This window comes from Durio zibethinus, chromosome 7, assembly GCF_047325235.1.
Source record: "Durio zibethinus cultivar Kanyao isolate XHJ-2024 chromosome 7, ASM4732523v1, whole genome shotgun sequence".
In the NCBI taxonomy this organism is placed as follows: domain Eukaryota; kingdom Viridiplantae; phylum Streptophyta; class Magnoliopsida; order Malvales; family Malvaceae; genus Durio; species Durio zibethinus.
In genome coordinates, this window is record NC_143168.1 from 14,360,767 (window position 1) to 14,382,415 (window position 21,649).

At 28.8% G+C, this 21,649-nt stretch overlaps 1 non-coding gene across 1 annotated transcript; it reads right to left on the bottom strand.

Moving 5' to 3' along the window:
- Positions 1-19,012: 19,012 nt before the first annotated feature.
- Positions 19,013-19,117, bottom strand: LOC149518011 (small nucleolar RNA R71). The gene has a single exon (XR_016343885.1). It is a non-coding gene; the product is annotated as a small nucleolar RNA R71 (small nucleolar RNA).
- Positions 19,118-21,649: the final 2,532 nt, after the last annotated feature.

The following is a 21,649-nucleotide window of genomic DNA, read 5'->3' on the forward strand; positions in this document are numbered from 1 at the left end:
TATTAAAATATATGATTAAGACCTCCAAAATTGTAAATGGTCTATCAAACTTGTACTTGTAGAAGTGGATTAGCACGGGCCCAATTTTCATCTAAGCTTAGCAACCAAAATAAATCTGCACAAAATGTTAATCCTCTAAAAAAGAATTAGTTTTACTTGCTTTTGTTCTATAATTGGTGTACTTATGGTAAACAATGTAGAAATGGGGAAGAAATAAAGATTCTTTAGATAAGGTACTTTTGAGAAATCCGTCTTAAAGATAACAGTTTTCTCACTACGATGTAAATGAACTCTTGGAAAGTTATTCCCATGATACAATTCTAGAAATTGAAGAAGAACAAGATTACACTTCAAGCTCTTCTTGACTCACTTAAATCAAAAACCAAAAAAATAGAGTGAAAGAGAACAATTTTTTTTTCAGAGATTTTAAAGTAAGGTTATCTTATATGAATGTTAATGATAGTATTTATAACTTTGCACCAGAGTTTGAAACAACATTTCATCTTTTGGATGAAAAATCATTACTTTTAAAATGAAGTATAATGTCCAATGAGCTAATTTTTTATTTTACAAAAATGGCATTTGAATGCTCGATAATGGCATTTGACTACTCCAAGAAAATTTTCAAATATAACATAAAATTCTATAGGGAAATGGACTACACTTCTTAAAGCATTCTACTACTTTAAACCTTTTTTCAAACAAAATGTAAAATCTTATAGAGCATTCGACTTTTTTTTCTTTAGAACATCTGACATTGTTAAATAAATTTTCATATAGAATGCAATTTTTATCAAGGAAGTCAACTACCTTTTATTGAGCGTTTGACTATCCTTGATTGAAGTTTTAAATAGAATGTACAAAAAGCCTAAGCAACCAATTGCCTTAAGGGAATAGTCGATTGCTTTTGTCTATTTTTCATTCTAAAACTTATTTTATACTTTCATAACCCCATTTTTAAACATAAATGAATACTACATAAATTTCAAACCTTTTGTTTTCATTCAAAAACTTAGAAAACAATTACTTTGGTAATATATACAATAGTCTTGTGACTAGATCCACTAAAAAAAAAAATCCTAAATCTGCATGAAAGATTAAATATTTTTTTCCCAATTTTAATTTAATTCTGATGAGGTTCAAAAGATTTAGAAATAATTAGCTTTACTTTTTTAACATTACCTTTTTGTACTATTTTTTATATATTATATTATTTTATAGAAAAAGAAGTATGAAGTTGAAAAGTGAAAAAAAAAACCATATTATTAGTCATTATCAATTTTAAGTTTTAAAATGAGTACGATGTGGCTTTGTAGAAAAGCATGCTTTTAAGATCCCTTGACTGACTCTAGCATTGCCCAACTAGAAAATTTTTGATTAGGCTATGTCTAGAAAAGGGATCATTTGATTTAAGATGTGATTTATGACCATTTTATACTGACTATTTAGGGATCATTTGGTTCGAAGAAAGTTAGATTATTAATTTTTAGTAATTTTATTCCCACCTTACAAAATTATTAAGCACATTCTCGATAATCTTTCTCTTTCGTGCTTTATTTATTTGGCAAAATGTAAGATTATATGTTTGATTGAGAGAATGTAAAATTACTTAATAATTTATTTTACCATTTTTCCTTTTAAAAGGAAAAAAAAGATGTTATATTCATAATCTAATTGTTGTAATCTAAATAATTTTGATGTTATTAAACCATTAAGTTAAAAAAACCTCCATATACCATTATTAATAATTAAGAAATATATATATATATATAGTTGCAACATAGATTCATTATAGCTTCATTTATAAGTAATAAGTAATTCTACTACTAGAAAAAAGTTATAGATTATGGTTTTTAAAGTAATTTTGGACTTTAGACCATGGTTTCACAACCCTAGCCTATACGGGCATAGTTTTTTTAGAACCTTAGACTACACTTTTTAACAATAGCATATATATTTTTTTACAATGACTTTTGTGAAAAAAAAGTAGTGATCTTGTATAATAGGACCATTTTTTATGAAAAATTGATGACTGTTAAATTTATAGTATTTTACAAGTCTATTTTAATTCAAAATTTTGAAAATTTGCTTGAAACTAGTGTTTTTAATGTAATAAATATTGATTTTAGGGTTTAGTATATGTGGAATGTGGATGCCATACAATTCCATACAAGATTAAACTAAGAACAAGGCTAAGCAATATTTGGCCATGCATGGGAAATATAGCCGAACCAATCATTCATGGAGATATAGCCTAATCCAACTAGTTGAGGGATTTCCTACATGTATTCAGTTAAAAGAGGAGTTATTGTTGCATAAAGACTCTTTGATTAATTCATAAAAGTTTAACTTCAAGATGGGCAATTAAAAGAAGATAAATGCTAGAGTTTGATTCAAAAAGTATTCTTTGATTTTTATCTCAAGAGAGTTTGCACTCAAGTTAACCAAATCAAGAAGATGAGTCTTGGATTTTAACCTTAGCCAAAGCCACATTCAAGTTACAAGATAATGATGATATGGCAAGACAAGTGTGCATTGAAGACCAATTCAATAGCCTCATTTGACCAACACATGTTCCATTGAAGATACTACATTTGGTCAAACACTTCTAAGATCAAGATAACTTGTAATCTATTAAGAGTTTAAATTAGAATATGACTTTGTAATCTTATCCCCTTTGGTCGAATCTATGCCTATAAAAAAGGTAGTTATCCTCACTTGTAAACACACAATTGAATTCCCATTCTTCATTTTCTTTTTTTCTTTTCGATTTTTTTTAAAGTTTCTTTACTTTTCTTTGTATCTTGGCTAGGTTAACAAACTAGCCATAGTTTTGTTAAAAGTTTTTTAAATCTAAGTTCTTTTACATTTGCATTCAAGATCTTTTTTTCTTTAAGCAATATTTATATTCTTTTTATTTTGATTTTCAACCTTGCTTTTAATATCGTTCTTTTTATGTTTTCATTACAATTGGCCAATTTTAATTTCTTTTCAAAACTTTCGATTTACGTTAGTTCTTTTTATATTTGACCATTCCATAAAAACAACCAAGTGACAGCTGGTTAGTTGGTTTTTGGCTTATTTAATTTGGGTTTACAATTTTCATTGCTTTACTTTGCTTTTAATCAACCTTTTCAATTTATTTGAATATAAAGCTGGTAAACATCACCTTGGGTACTTGGTTTCTTACCCAACAATTAATAAATAGTTTTTAAAGGAATGATACTTTACTTATTCACTTTTTTCTCAATGTGATGTATGCACTCATAGGTTGTACAAAAAATAACAATCAAGTTTTTGACACCATTGTCGAGGTTATATTGGTGCAAAAAGATTAGTGTCAATAAGGATTTTTACTACTTTGTAATTTAAACACTTTTTACTTTTATTTGTTTTAATCTATTTTGATCTTTTCTTTATTTGCATGTGTAAAGCCTGAAGTGTTGATCAACTCTTTTTGACAAAAAATCAAAAGAACACTTAGATGATTAAAGTGTGAGCATGCATCTAATCCAATCCCAAAGGTGAATGCAACAAATAAAGGTCATTAAACTCTTAGGGACTATGCCATCTCAAACCTTAAAGGTATCTAACCATCTATTGAAAGACTAGCTATACAAGCTAACAACTTTGAAATTAAGCTTTCAATAATTCAAATGGTCTAAACTTCTTATAGTTTGGGGGATTACTTTCAATAATTCAAACTGTTGCACAAACGCCCACACCTATTGGTATTTACCCTTCGAGCCGAATCATATTTTGGATAAGATATTATCATATTTATAGTATTTTGATATTTGATAAAAGTATTATTTCTTTATCATTGAGCTTGTATGCATATATTTCAATGTTGATACTTATATGATAAAGTCTTCGAAATATAAATAAAGCTTTGCAAGGGAATTATAATAAGATTATAATTATGAGATCATCATTGCATAATAGCTATATGTTACAAAATTATTCCTAATTAATGCTTTATCAATAAGAAAACATTAACAAAAGTTGTTGAGACTAGCACATGGTTATGTTCTTACTTATGAAGCAAGCAAATAAACTCATAGTTGCTTGTTACAAGAATATGTTCGCTAAACATGATCCAATATGAAAAATGCTATATGGTAGTTCACATAGTGTTTATAGCTACATTCTCATGTGATGATTGTATAAGTGATCCTTGGACTTGAGATTACTTATGATTTTATATGATAAATATTATACTTTAACTTTACTTATGATTCTAACTAATAATGTTGGGTCTAACATAAGGCATATAAAGATGCATGAAGTAATCAAGATGGGATTCATCATTTTGTGTGATCAAGAGAGTATTTCAACTAGTCTTGATTGAATTAACTTGAAAATTCTTTGGCTAAAGTGAAATAAAAATTTAGAATTGTTCTAAAGCTTATTTGTGAGTTAATTAAAAAATAAGACTAAACATGGTTGAATAAGATTAAGTCGACATTAAACCACACTCAATGTTCAAACTGAGATACTATTTGATTAAAGTATATTAATTATACACTAAGACCATTCACGGATAGGTTGTCAAGACATATTGACTTTTCTTTAGCAATTGGGGGTCATGGCAATGAAGCTAGCATTAATCATGATCTATAAATACAAGATTGCTTAATTAGAGAATTAGCAATGAAGATAAAAAAAATTTTTCATCCATAGCCAATTACAATGCTTTTGTTCATTGCCAACATGCTAAAGAACCTAATAGGTCACACACAATAAGATAATTGTAAAAATTTTAAATTAGGATAAATTAAATTAGACTTAATTTGATTTTATTATGACAAAAAATGGAAGAAATAAAAACGAGAGAAAAAGTTTCCCTTGTTTGGTACTTTTAACTAGCATAGGGTTAATTGTGAAATTTTGTATTCTATGCATTAAGCCTAATTGACCGAATGCATCCCTTATAAAAAACATTCAAGCCGCCGCTTCTTGAAAGAAGTAAGAAGAAAATAAGTTTCATTTAAGAAAATACAAAAGGTCTTGTGAACACTTATTGGCTATAGTGTGACTTTGAGTTCTACCAAACCTTAAATAAGGTTATTTTATAATAGTTCATGTAGATCATCATTAGAGGTTGAATATTTGGGTAGCTTCTTAGCTTAAAATGTATTTGGAAGATCACTAAATTGAACTAAAAGATTTTTAACATTCAAGGTAACACCTTTAGATAAAACTGTGCATGCTTCTGTATGTATGTTGTTTGTATAATTTTATTAATTAATCTTGGCCTTAGGGAATTAAAATTTTAAAATTTTCACTACTTTAACTCTGATAATGATACATAATTCCCTTCAATTGGTATCAGAACCTTGTCAATATAGATTATACAAATTAGAAGTTTGTTTGGTTGTTCATGATATCAAAACTATTTTGATTATAATATGTTGTTGTGATGTAAAGGCTAGAAAATTAATTTTTCATAGTATTGTTTTAATTGGATTCTTTTATAATATCAAAGCATAATGTTTTAAGATGATTGGGATTAAATTTTATGATTTATGGATATCGTTGGCATGCTCAATGAATTTTTTGTTTGCAATCTATCTGTATCAGGAAAATTCTATTATAGTGATATTACTAAAATTGTTTATCACTGTAGGGAAGTTTTTTGAGCAAGAAATTTTAACACGTGAAAATAAACATATTGATGATCATTGTGCAAAAATTTCAAAATTTTTTAAGTTGATTTGGTCATTCATAAATTGATGACAATTTCAGCCCAGAAATTTGTCAATGGTGGCTAGGCATTTTAAATATGAATATGATGCATCGATACCCTAATACAATTATGATAATTGGTTTTCTTAATGCAGCTGGTATTTGTAAAAGTTAAGAGGCTTTAAAATCTTACACACTAAGATTTTAATGAAAATCTACTTGGTAATCAATATTGGGAATATTAGGAAAGTTGTTCACCAAGATTTCAAATTTTGCTTTCTTGATCACCAAGTTTAGTAGAATGTTTTTATAAAAATCAAAATAATTGTTACTTGTGATTCAAGAATCATGAACAAAGGTATAAGAAAGCATGGAAAATAGTTTAGAACTTGGATAGTGGCTAGTAGGGGCGGCATAGCAAAAGATAGTCGAAACTACCTAATTTCCAAAAAAACTACCGTAGTTGCAACTTGCTTTCTTCCAGCTAAGCCTTAGATTGGTGCTATTTCTTGTTGAATTTGGATTCCTAAATAGTTTGGGTTTGAGAAATAAGATTTCATATAAAATCCAAATTGAATTGGATTTTCTAAATTGTTTACAACTTCTAATTAACAAGAACCTATCTCACTACAACATTTGGTTGGACTAGGAAAATCCCAATGCATGAATTTGACTTGATTTTAACTGATTGGCATTCCTAAATGCTTTGGAGTGATGTCGACCATGTTACATTAACATTCAAGTAAAATTATAATTCCTTAATTGTCTAGGTAATTATTATTACAAATTATATGTTCCTAAGATAGTAGTTAAACATATTTGGCCATGCTACTAGCTATGCATGTCAATGCCATGCATCACTTGAGTTGGATTGATAATTGATATTGATTCAAAGAATAGATGTGCAAGATCATGAATTGAACTAAACATGATGATTGTTGTAATATGCATCTTAGTTATAAGATAAATACCACGTATATTATATTGATTTATTGTTATCCATGCTAGAATTTATATGTGATAAATGCCATGTATAATTGTGAGATGCATGATAAGATTATATGTATTGGATATATGACGAATTCTTTTGCATGTTTGATGAGACCTATAATGAATCAAAAATCCCTTATGAAAAATATTAAGTCTTAATGTCTTCTATTAACATAAACAACTGAACTTTCTTCTAGTGGGGCTTATTAAGATAAAATTCAAGGCACTCATTATTCAAAATAAGGTTGTGTTATGTTTAATTAGTCTTACTTAACTATCATTGTATTGTTCAAATGCGAAAAACTTGATCGTATAGTGATAAAGGCAATGATTAGGTGAATCACATAAAATGTGATTAGACAAGGAGTTGTCACCCAAATGATCTAGAAGTCATATAAGATTGTGATTGATGAGCAAACTATCTACTTAATTTACTTATTCATGATTTGTTGAGACAAACCTTAAGGTTATGGTAAACTAAATGGGATTTTAACCCACTAAAAAAATATAATTTTTTCAAATTGATAGTGAGGGCTATTAATTTGATTAAAATAGTGAGAGCAACCAATATATAGATTTGAACCTTATCCATATTGGTATTGAATAATATGACTAATACTTGTTCATATTTTATAAGTTACAAAAACAAGTAACAATTTATCGCTTCGTAGCATACTTGATGATAGCATACTTGATCTTGTCATATTTTCCCAGTAGCTTTCATAATTTGTAATGAATTTTACTTAGCAAAAATGGTCATTGGAAGAGGAATTACAAGATCTATTTAGCAAGCTTGAAGGAGGAGAAGTCTAAAGAGACTTTTACTTCAGGTATATTTATAATTGAGATAAATCTATCTCTCCTTGACACATCTTCTTATGTATTGGATACTGGATGTGATTTTCACTTATGTAATGACATACAAGAACTAAAGAAGAGTAAAACAAATACTTAAAGAAGGGAAATGTGTCCTTACGTATTGGAAATGTGCAAGTGCTGTTACCTATGTCATGGGGACTTATTAGTTACCTTTACCTTTTAGATTAGTTTTAAAACTAAAGGTTTGTTATAATGTTCCTGTCATAACTCGAAACATCATTTCGGTTTTTTATTTAAGTATGAATGATGAATACTCATTTGATATTAAAGTAATTATTGTTCCTTTTATTTAAATGATGTGTTTTATGGCATGGGAATGTTGATAATGGCTTATATATTTTTAGATTAAACAATGATGTTCTCAATATAAATGACAAGAAGTCTAAACTAGATAAATCAAATCAATCTTACTTGTGGCATTATAAACTTGATCATATTAATGAAATAAGAATCACAAAGTTATATAAAAAAGAATACTTTAATCCTTTTAATTATGAATCAAATGAAACTTGTGAATCATATTTGCTTACAAAGATGACCAAATCACCTTTTACTGAAAAATGAGAAAGAGCTAGTGTGGTTCTTAGACTAATATATTCGAATATTTGTGACCTTAAGAATAAAATGCTAGAGGAGGATACTTTTATTTCATTACATTCACTAATGATCATACAAAGATATGATTATGTGTATTTAATAAAACACAAATCTAAATCTTTTGAAAAGTTCAAAAAATTTATAATGGAGGTTGAAAAAAAATCAGTAAAAGTATCATGACACTTTCATCTGATCGATGTAGTGAATAATAAAGCCATGATTCTCTACATTATCTAAAAGAGAATGGATTTCTCTCACAATGGACTCCACTTAAAACACTATAACACAATGGGGTTTCTAAAAAGAGAAATAGAATCTTGTTGGACATGGTTCGATCCAGATGAGCAATTCAAATATTTGTATATACTTATGGGGTTATGCATTTGAAACAATCGCTTATCTTTAAAATATAATTCCATCTAAATCCATTGACAAGGCATCATATGAGATGTGAAAAGGTAAAAGACCTAACTTGTCACATATAAAGATTTGGGATGTGATGCTTATGTGAAGCATACACAAGTTGACAAGCTTGGAGCCAGATTGGTTAAGTGTAAATTTATGGGATATCCAAAGGAAACTATTAGATATTATTTTTACAACTTTTAGGGATAAAAGGTGTTTGTTTCTAGACATGCTATCTTTTTGGTAAAAGAGTTTATCCTTGAAGAGAACAATGGGAGTAAAATAGAACTTGAAGAAATTCAAGAAACACAATTTAACACAAGGATGGAATTTAAGCTAATAACTAAGGCATCAGATATGCAATCAAAAACTCAAAATACACAAAAACTCTGTAAGTCAAGTAGGACTCACCAAGCTCCTGAAAAATATGAATTTTTTGTTAATAAGGATGAGTTGATCATCGATGATGATCCTAATACCTATCAAGAAGCAATATTAGACATCGATTCTAAGAAATGGCATGAGGCCATGAAATCTGAAATAGAATCCATGTATGCAAACCAAATATGGACTTTAGTGAAACCACCCTAAAGGATAAAACCTATAGGGTGCAATGCATTTTTAGGAAGAAAATCGACAAGGATGGCAATGTACAAAGATACAAAACCAAGCTAGTTGCAAAAGGTTATAATAAAAAACAATAAGTTAATTTTAATGAAACTTTTCCATTAGTAGGCATGTTAAAATCCATTAGGATTTTGCTTGCTATTACCACATACCATGACTATGAGATATGGCAAATGGACATCAAGATAGCATTCCTTAATAAAAATTTGCAAAATGATGCGTACATGACACAACCCAAAGGTTTTGATTCTAAAAAGAATGCTAACATGATGTGTAAGTTTCAAAGATCTATTTATGGACTTGAGCAGATATCAAGAAGTTCGAATATACATTTTGATAAAGCAATTATAGAATTTAGATTCATAAAAAATATAGATAAATCTTGTGTATATAAGAAAATAAGTGAAAGTACAATCATTTTCATAGTGTTGCATATGGATGACATATTGCTTACAGGAAACAGTATACCCATGCTACAATCTATAAAGATTTGGTTATCTAAGAACTTTTCTATGAAAGATTTAGGAGAAGCAACAAATGTGATAGGCATAAGGATCTATAGAGATAGATTAAAGAGGTTGATTGGTCTCTCATAATTTAGATACATAGATAAGTGCTAAATAGGTTTAGCATAGTAAAATCCAAAAAAAAAAAAAATTCATAAGGATCTATAAAGATAGATCAAAAAGGTTGCTTGGTCTCTCATAATTTGGATACATAGACAAAGTGCTAAAAAGGTTTAGTATGGTAGAATCCAAAAGGGGATTCTAGCCAATCTTGCATGGTATAAATCTTTATAAAGATATATGTCTTAAGACACAAATTGAGAAAGATAGTATGAATAAGGTTTATATGCTTCGACAATTGGATCTCTTATGTATGCAATGTTATATACAAGATCTGATATCTCATATGCTTTAAGCATAATAAGTAGATATCAAGAAAATCAATGTGAATGTCACTGGAAGGTCATAAAAATAATATTTAAATATTTGAAAAGAATTAAGAATATGATTTGTGTCTATGGTAGAGCAGAACTCCTTATTAAAAGCTATTGTGATGCAAGCTTTCAATTCTACAATAATGATAGTCAGTCTCAAAGTAGCTATATTTTTACTCTAAATGGTGAAGCATTAAGTTGAAAAAGTTTCAAACAGAGTATAACTATAGACCCTATAATCAAAACTGAATACATCTCTACATTTACAGCTGCAAAAGAGGTCATTTGGATTAAAAAGTTTGTAACTGAACTAAATGTTGTTCCTAGCATTGTTGTTCCAATAACAATCTATTATGACAACAATAGAGCTATTGCTCAAGCCAAGGAACCAATGTCTCATCAAAGATCCAAATATGTATTAAGGTGATATCATGTCACTAGAGACTTTATTTCTACAAGTGATGTTAAAATTGAATGAATACCAACTAAAGATAACATTGTTAATCCTCTTACTCAAGCTATGTCCTAATAGAAACATGATAAGCATGTTATCATATATGGTATTAGATATATAAATGATTAGCTTTAGTGCAAGTGAGAGATTGTTGGTATTTGCCCTCTAAGCCAAATCATATTTTGGCTAAGATATTGTCCCATTTGTAGTACTTTGACATTTGATATCTTATAAAAGTTTTATTTCTTTATCATTGAGCTTATATGCATATATTTCAATGTTGATGCTTATATGATTCAATTTTCAGAATATAAACAAAGCTTTGCAAGATAATTACAATGAGATTGTAATTATGAGATTATCATTGAATAAAAGCTATATGTTCTAAAATTGTTCCTAGTTAATGCTTTATCAATAACAGGGCATTGATAAAAGCTGTTGAGACTAACACATTATTATGTTTTTGCTTATGAAGTAAACAATTGATATCGTAGGTTGAAGTTTGGATAAACTTGAACTAATATGTAAGTGCTTGTTACAAGAATAAGTTCACTGAACATGACTTGATATGAGAAAGCTATATAGTAGTTAACATAATGTTTATAGCTATATTCTCATATGAAAGCCATGCAACACTTGAAACTACTAAAAATTACAAGGTATTAAGGTTTACAACATGGAAAAAGACAAAAAAACTATTGAAGAATTGATGCAAAACTGTGCATGAAAATTGCATGAATATGAGAAACATACATCAGAGGAATGGAAAAAAAAAGAGCTAGGCAAAAAAAAAGGGAAAAAAATAAATGGGACAAAAAAGACCAGTGAGAAAAAAATAAAAAAAAAAGAAAAAAGAAAGTTGATGAACCAAGAATATTAGTAAAAAAGTTTGGCACGACAAAAGAAAAAGCAAAAAAAAAAAAAAAAGCTTTGGTGAATAGGTGTAGCAACACTAAATAGAAAAAATGAGAACTAGATGTGGAGGAAAAGGTGAAAATAAAAAAAATTGGTAGTAAGCGAGGTGAAAAGATAAAAAGATAGCGAAAGGCAAGTAAGTAAGAAAAAAGAAAGTGGTTAAACAAAAAAAAAGTTGACCAAAAGGGTAAAAGGAAGAAAAACATAAAGAAGGTTGAGCATGCACCAATAATGGAAAAAGTAAATAAATTACAGTAGAAAAACCATACACAAATGAAGCATGAACCATAAGGAAAAAAAAATAAAGAGCAAGTAGAAAAACCAAAAAGAGAAACCAAAGAAAATGAAGAAGAAAAATGAGGAGAAACAAATATGAAACAATGAAGTAGTAGTAGGAACAAGGCTAAAGGAAGAAACATCTAGCAAAAAAAAAGAAGAAAAGAATAGTAGTAGCAAATAAAGAGAAGTAGTTGAAAAAAAAGAGTAGCTTTAAAAAAAAAGAAATAAAAGGAAAAATACCCAAAACACTGAACAGAAGAAGAGTACAAAACCAAAAAAAAAAATAGTAAACCAAAGTATAATAGTACGAACGAAGGTAAGCCTTTATTCTTAAGCTTCGAAATCTTATAGAGTTTTCTAAAAGTTGTTTGTTTTTTTTCTTTTCACTTTTCTATTGCTTATTAAGAGTTCCTAGGATCTTCTTGAATGATTGTCTTAGTTTGAATAGCTTGTCACAAAGTTATGCTCTATTTATGAAAATGAAAACTTTTTTTTCCTACTAATAAAATAATAAAGAAAAGGGAGGCATATCCAAACCTTGTTTTTCTCTATTCTATTATTAGCATTTTTTTTACATGAAGGTAAACTCCATGGTTGCATGGCTTATTTGCATGAAAATTTATTTGATCACTAAATAGTTATGTCCTATTTGTGTAACATAAAAAAATAATAAAATAAAAAATGATGACAATTTTCCAAAAGAAAAAATGATAAAGGAAATATTATTTCAAAGATAAAAGTAAAGGAAGAGAAAATTGATAATGTTCTTTTAAAAAAAAGAAATGAAGTAATAGTATAAAATAATAAGATAAAGCCTTACATAGTAACCAAGAAAAAAGAAAGCGTTAAGCTTGTAGATCTTATGTATATTTTCTATTTCTAATGACTTTGGTTTTATTTTATTTTATATATTTTATTTTTTGTTATTTTGTTAGTATAGATTTTTTTGGACACCATAATTTCCATGATTATTTAGTCCATGTACAATTTAATTGTCAAATAATAAAAAGTAATAATAAAGTAAAAATAAAAAATACATTTAAGATTTTTCAAAATTACTGTTTAGATGTTGGAGAAAATTAAAAATCGTATATTAAAATTAAAAAATAATTCTGCATAGTTGTTGGGGAATTAATCTTAGTAAAATAAATTTAATTTTAAAAAAACTTTAGAATATTAGGAATATAAAATTAAAAATAAAGAACTAATAAATAATAATAAAGGTATAAATAAGAAGAATCAAATTTTAATAAAAATAAAAATATAAAATATAAAAATTTAATTTTTTAGAAAAATTATAAAAAAAAACGAATTTACTTGAAAAATCTACCTATAAGTCAAAGATTTTTATAAAGGTTCATATTTTTCTAAAATGAAACCCTAAAATGAAATCCTAAACTATAAGTGAAACTTTAAACCCCTAGGTGAAACCCTAAACCTTAAATTTAAAACCCCAAATGAAACCCTAAAATCTTAAGAGAAACCCTTAATTTTAAATGAAACCCTAAACCCTAAGCCAACTTTCACACCCAGAAACCTAAAAGTGAAACCCTAAATCCATTCAAAATCCTAAAATCATCTCAAGATTCAAGGGTTTATATGAAAACCTTTTGTGAAATAATTTATTTTTGAATGCTACCTAGATGATGGGATATTTAGAGAATTTTATTTAATTAAGAATTTTCGTATAATTTCATATTTTAAAATAATAATATTAAATAAAGAACAAAAAATAAAAAATAAAACAAATGAGATTTTAAATATAAAAGGTCACACCCAAACTCTACCTAAAGGTTAGAGAGTCTAGGTAGTCTTTTTATATTTAGAGACCCGATCTTGATTTTAATTCTCCTTATATTTAGACACATTTACGTATATTTATTTTCTTGCACTCATTATGCATATACATGCATCTCAATTTTTGTTTTGTATGGTTTACTATAGCCTTTTCTATTTTTATTACATAAAAAGCTTTCTTCAAAAAATTGGTTTTAAAAATAAATAAATAAATAAGATGAATTTAAAATAACATTATGAAATATGTAATTTTTTGTACTCTACCTAGATGTTGGAGGGTCACTAATAATTATCATTTTTAAAGAATATTATTTTTATTTGTAAGGAAATGTTGTGATAATCTTAAACGGAAATGATTATCTTAGAATTCTACTTTTTATGTAAGAGAATTTTAAAGTATTTTTTTAATTTAGAGATTTTCATACCATTTTCAAATAAAGATTTTTAATAATTTTATTTCTTAAAAAATGAAGGAAATTATAATTAAATTTCATATAAAAATCATTTTTATCCAAAATTTTATATAGCGCATGATTAATTGGTGCCAATTTTATAGGTGTTGTGGGGATACTAATCTTTTCATATGCCTAACAGACTCTTGAACCTGACTTAGTTTTAGTACATCGAAAATATCTTTTTAATAAACTTTAAATTGATTTTATTGTTTTATTAAAAAGATAAGATTTTTTGGTGGCCAATCACACCCTAAAAAAGATTGGTGGTGACTTTTCATGTTTTTTATGATTTTAAATGATTACGTCTAGCAATCAAATCTTTGAATTGATACATTATGACACCTTCAACAATGAATTTTACTTTTTGGTGTAAGGATGATGGAACAACTCTTGCTATATGAATCCAAAGTCTTCTAAGCAAGTAGTTATAAAGGTGCTGTATCCATCACTTGGAATTGGACATTAAAGGTACATGGGCCAATTTGTATTGGAATCTCTATATCATCGATCACTTATCTTCGTGCTCTATCAAAAGCTCTTACCACAATGTAGCTATTTCCCATGTAGAACAGCTTAACAAAAAGCTGTAAGAATTTAGTCATAAGTATGACATTAATAATAACCCATTATTAATCAATACTTTGGCCATTGTATAGGTTTTACACTTGATAGTAATGTGTAGGGCCTTAATGCAACTTCATCCCTCCAAAGATATTTACCATCATTAAAAGTAATTAAATTAAGGGCTAAGATATTCCCACCCATTTGAGCTACCTTCTAAACATAAATATTGTGTTCAACATAAGATTGATTGAACACTTTCAACAAAGCATTCTTGTGTGGCTCTAAGTTTAAAGTAGTGACAATAATGAAATGTGAGCTGGCAACTTGTTCAGGTCAACCATACTTTTTTCATTACTTGATAATTTTAAGAAATTCACAGGGTTTTTTTTTTTTACATTAGTTTTTCATGTTGCACCTCCAGGTTTAATGCAATGGGACCAGATTATCTTTTTGTTATGCTCTATTCTCCTTTTTTACTTTTTCTTTTCCTAATCCTCTCAAGCATCTCGGGTGAGTAATAGTGACCACTTCTAGTCATTCCTCCCACTTTCATTATATTGATAATATTTTCAAATCTCAAATTATCCTACATTATCATCAGGCCCTTAAATCTCCATTTCACAACTGTAATTCCATGAGATTGACTTGTAACTCTTAGAGGGAAATGGACTAGGAACATAAAAAATTAATGTTGTTCTAGGGAGAGGAACAAGCGTTTCTATAATTAACTTTGGCTTAGCACCATAAAATATAGTACTAGGTTTGAGAATATGAGACATCCCTAAAGGTTCACCTACCATATTCACACTGTAGTCATCATCTTTAATATAGAATTCTATCATAGCTTTATCCATTAATTATAGTAACACCTCTCAAAACTCTCGATAGTTTTATACTAAATATCTTGAGTTTTTTCCATGAAATTGGCAATCTTGATCATTATTTATGCTGCTGTTTTCAACCACCATAGGTTGGATCATCCCCGTTTTAACCAAACAATCAAAGATTTTTCTCATCTAAGTCATCGCTTCACTAACGTACTTTTTCATATTTATCCTTTGCTCATCCATCACGGCATTAGTGCTTAAAATTTACCCCTTGCTCATACATCATCGCATTAGTGCTTAAAATTTATCCCTTGCTCATACATCACCGCACTAGTGGTCCCAACAGTGTGATTAGGGAGAAGATTTTTGCTAATATTATGTTTATTATTTTTATTGAAATTCAACAATCCCGTTCTTATCAATCCTTTCACCTTATGTTCTAGAATTGTGTAATTCCTAGTGAAATAACCTATTACACCATAATATTAGTCACACTTGGCATTGGGGTTTTACAATTTTGGGTAGTATGGCTGTTTGCAATAGAATTTTAGCTTTTTCATGCTTATTTTAGTGCAAATTTACCCATATTTTGGCTTTTTCTTTAGGATTTTTGGCAAAATTTCCCTAAATATTCATTTTTCTCATGTGTAGGTATGAATACATAAATTGAGAAATTTTGGACATTTTTTATACAATTTAAAGGATTTTTGTTGCAATTTGTGCAAATGACCTAACCTAGTGTAAAAAAGCTACCTTGATTTTAAAAGATTTTTTAAAATTTTTTCTCATGTTTTTTTAATTTTAATTTCATAGTTTTTCTAGTGAATTGTATGATAAATATGTTTATGAAATGATTGAAATGTTTGCAACTAAAAAAATTTTGAAAAATGCAAGAAAAGGTAACACATGGATGCATGGATGTGTGCATGGGGGGAAAACTGAGTAAGAATGCAAAGGCGTCACAAGTTGAGATTAAAAGAACCAAGAAAAGAGCTGAGCTAGAATTTTAGCAAGCTATGATTGGCCATTGAATTAACTACTTAGATTAAAAAATAGGCGTGTATAAAGCTTGCAAAATCTATTAAGGGCCCACCAGCAAGCATAAGCCATGAAATGTAAAGAGGAAGAAGCCTAGCCAATTGGAGATTTTTTTTTTTTGACATTTTAGGACCTAAGGCTTCTTCCCTTTACTTATAAATAGGGGGAAAGGGTCGGCTATTTAGAACTTTTAAGCCTAGTTTTTTAGATTTTTTTCTCTACTTTCCCACATTTTCTTTTTATACACTTTACAGTTTTTTAGTATCCAAATAGTCCATTTTCCAAAATTTTCCTTTGAATCTTGTTGCAAATTTGCAGTTTCTAGTGTATTTTTTAGTGATCTTCAAGAATCTAGCAATAAAATTTACAAATTCAATCATTTACTACTTAATCTTTTGATTTCTCGTTACTCCTTAAACTATTTGTGAAACTATTTTTTCTGACTTAGCTGTAGTTTTTAGATTGAAATGCATTAAAATCTAGCTTGTTTTTGTTCAAATTTTTTCATAGATTCTTCATTCATATGGCTACAACATAATAGAAGATTAGCTTTAAATTCGCTACACAGCATTCTAGAACAAAGTTGAAAGTTTTGGCTAGATGCAAGTGATAGTGCAGGGCAAATTTCAACAACCAATTTTGGCTTGGATCTACTCTCTCCTTGGCATTCTGTTTGCATTCTTTTCTCTCTAGATCTTTAGTTTTACTTGTTACTTGCTATATTGGAATTAATTACTTTCATTTTAATTGAATCCAATGTTGTTTGGATTTAAAGTTGTGAACATACTTTATTGTTGCTTATTTATGGACTATTTGGATTTAAAATTTATTAAGCTAGTTTTCTTTTTAATTTCTATGATTTTTTTGTTAAATCTTGTGAAAACCTTGTTAATGAATATATCCTTAGCTCAAAAGAAGTTTTTTAGTGTATAATTGTATATTGAAATTTTTTTTTGCAAATATAATATGTTTCCAATATATACAGGATGTAGTTGTAGTTTCTATTCCCTGTTTGATATATTTTCTCTTCAAGTTCACTTCTTTAAATTAACTCTTCATTTAGTTCTGCATTTAGCTTAAGTGAAGGTCCTTTTGTTCAACTTAGGAGTCAAACCAGTTTCTAATTTTTAATTTCCAACTTTGTTTCTTTACTATCCTTGTTTTGTTGATTCAAAGTTGTAGGTCCCTTTAGCTTCTGTTAAGTCCTTACCTTTTAAATCATGTTTTCATATAGGTTGCTTAGTGGCTGTTTAAAATCCAATTCATGTTTAACAAGCTTTTCATGTTAGATTTGATTGCATGTTTGCAAATTCCATTTTTCATTTCATGCTCATGTCCAGGCGTAATTTCCAGAATGAGTAGCAGTTTAGGTTCTTTCATTTTCACTTGATCTTTGTAAATACATTTCATATTAGACTTTCAATATTGCATTTTATTTTAGTCACTACCTGCTCTTGCACTTTAGGGTTAGCTATATATAATTTAGTTGCCATTTATACTAGTTACGATGGGCAATTTTAAATGTAATTTTCTTTATTGATTTTTCAATTGCATTTTATTTTCATAGCAATAATTCACTATTTTTCATGACTTCTTTTCTTATTTGATTTTAGTTGGTTGCTTGTATTTTTTTTATTAAATTTTAATTTATTTGGTTTTAAGTAATTTTTGTTATTTTGCATATTAGCTTTTTACTATTTGTTAATTATGTAATAGTTAATTTTTCAAGTATATTGAGTGATTGAATCAACTTTAGCAAAAGTAGGGTGATAACTGGTACTTAGCTTAAAAATTTCTACCTAATCTCTTTGAGATCGACATTCTGATTGAAATGTCATTTTTACTACTTGTTTGACTTGTATACTTGTAGTTTACCCGTACCAAATTTTTGGTGTCATTGCCAAGGATTAAGAATTAAAAGTCTTAGGCTAATATCAATCTTCACCATACTTTTCTATAGATTGGTTCCTTTTAGTATACATACCTTAGGCTAGAGTCAAGGTTTGCTTCGGTTCTAGGTGTATATACCTAGGTTCCATTTATAGTTTATTTTCTTAGTCTAGTGCTCTTGTGGCCTATGTATGCACTTAGTTAGAAATCATAAGTTAATCCTTTTAAATCTTGATTATGATGTGACCCATAAGAGGATTAAGAGGGAGAGACAAATCAATCTAACTAACACCTTGGCCGAGCAGAACACTTGAGCCTTTAAGGATTATATTGCTCGATCTTTACAATTTTTAACCTAGCATTAAAAGGCTAGCTATACAAGCTAATAATTTTGAGAATAAACCTGTAATCATCCAGATGATACAGTAATTAATGCAATTTAATGGTTATTTGAGTGAGCATCTAATGCTCATCTTTAGGTTTTCTTTAAGGTTTGATTAAACATAATCGTGTTACTGAGGATGCCATTAAGGTTAGATTACTTCCATTTTCCCTTAGTGATAAAGCCAAGAGTTGGTTAGACTCCATGCCACCAGGTTATGTCACCACTTGGGATGATTTAGTGTAGAAGTTCATGGCTAAGTTTTTTCTTCCAACTAAGACAACTAAGCTTAGGAATGAGATCACTACATTTTCCAGCTTGACTTAGAAACTTTATATGAAGCATGAGGAGATATAAGGAGCTCTTAAGGTGGTGTCTACACCATGGATTACTGAAATGGCTAAACATCTAGATTTTCTATAATGGGTTAATGCTTAACAATAAGATTATCTTAGATGCTGTATTAGGAGGTGCTTTGATAAGTAAGACTTCTGGCATAGCTTATAAGCTTATTGAAGATATGGCGACTAATAATTGATAGTGGTATAATGAGAGACAACATCTTAGGAAAGCTTCGAGGTTGTACAAACTTAGTGAGCTTACAGTGTTTAGTGCTAAGATAGATTCCCTAGCCAAATCTGTAAAGTCTTTATATCATAAAGTTACATCCTTAAAGCCAAGTTCTAGTCACTTTAGGTTTACTCATATCCATAGTTTTTTAGCTATGTGTGAAGGATATGCGGTAGGACACCCACTCTAAGATAGTTCAATTTGTAAGACAAAACCTTAGGCAACCTTACAACATTTATTTTTCCACATACAACCCAAGTTGGAGGAATAATCCTGTCTTTTCTTAGAGTTAGCAACAAAAGCACCATTCCACATCTTTTTAGCATAATTAGGCACCATTACCACCAGTATCACCATCACCATAACATGTTTAGTTTTCTATACTACTTTACCTATATGACTTTTAGTAGCCACCTTATCAGCAGTAGCTTTCATAGCAATATGCCATCCCTTGAGAAAAAGATCCCGATCAAGGATTTTTTAGGTTATTTTATTAAGGCTTAGACCTCATTTATGTATACTCAAAGCACTATGTTTTATAATTAGTCTACATCCATAAAGAAATTAGAGACCCAAGTTGGTTAGCTAGCTATCATTTTAAGAACCTGACCCTAGGGTACCTTACCTAGTAACATAGAAATCAACCCTAAAAGAGAAGAGAAAAAAAATACTACAAGGCAATCACACTTAGTAGTGAGAGGTAGTTAGCTAGTGGCGAGGTCCCGATAAGTTTTCAAAATGTGGTAGATGAGAGGTCTAATGGTGATAAGCTTGATAGAGACCTAATTTAAGATAAAGAAAAAAGATGAAGTGTAGTACCGGTTTATACACAATTACCATAAACACCATCTTTTAGTGCTTTACCCAATTCACCTAAGCTTGTTCCTTCTAAATTGAGCCACCTAGGCCTTATATTCATTTCCTTCAATAGTTTTAGAAGTAAAAGAAAGACAAGCAATTCTTTAAATTTCTTGAGGGTTTAAAAAGCTGTACATTAATATCCCATTTACATATATACTTGAGTAAATCCCTACCTATGCAAAATTTATGAATCATATTCCTTCTCATAAAAAGAGGCTTGAAGATTATGAGAGAATTGCACTCAGCAGTGGTGCAAATATTTGATTCAGAGAGGAATACTTACAAAGTTTAAAGATTCTAGTAGCTTTACTATTTCATGACCTATAGGTAGTATGTCTTTTAATAGAGCCTTATGTGACCTAGGTACTAGCATTAACCTAATGTCTTAGTTTATTTTTCAAAAATTAGGCATAAAAGGCTAAACCTACCACTGTTACTTTATGGTTGACCTACAGGTCACTGAAATACCCTAGAGAGATTGTAGAATATGTCTTTGTTAGGGTAAAAAAATTCATCTTCCTACCAGATTAATTGTGCTAGACATGAAAGTGGATTGTAAGATCCTTATTATTTTAAGAAGGCCATTTTTAACCATCAAAAGGGCTGTAATAGATGTGCAAAAAGGTGAGTTAACTATACAAGTACATGATCAGGAGGTTTAATTTAATATTTTTAAGTCTTTAAAGTATCTTGATGATTTTAACGATTGTTTTAGGGTAAAAGTAGTTAGTAGTTTGGTTAATGATATTTTTCACTTAGAGCATTTGATCTTATAGTTTAAGGATTCTTTTTCAATCGATGAAGTAGAGGATATGGATTTGAATGAGAATGATGATACGATTTTGATGATCTCTATTAGTCAATATCCACCACCTCTTAATCTTGAGCCTTTAATGGATATAGATACTCTTCCTAAAGCAATTAGACCTTTTATGGTAGACCCACTAGTCATTGAGCTTAAACTATTACCTTTACTCCTTAGGTATGCTTATTTAGGTGAGGATGACACTTTGCCTATGATCATATCAGCATACTTAACTGATGATTAAGAGGCACGATTACTTTCGATCTTATGTGACCATAAGTTAGCTATAAGTTGATCTGTTACTAAAATTTGAGGTATTAATCCATCTTTTTATACAAATAAGATTTTGATGGAAGATAGATTTAGGCCAACCATTGAGATGCAACATAGGTTGAATTTGACCATGAAAAAATGGTAAAAAAAAATTATTAAATGGCTAGATATTTGTATCATAGATTCAATTTCGGATAGTGCATGGGTCAAACTGAATTAGTATGTGCTTAAGAAGGGTGGGATAACAGTGATGCCGAATGAGAATAATGAGATAATTCCAACTAAGACTATTATTGGATAATGGTTTTTATGGATTACCGAAAGCTAAATGAAGCTATGAAAAATGATCATTTTTCTTTACTTTTTATTGACCAGATATTAGATCGAGTTTTTAAATATGAGAACTATTGTTT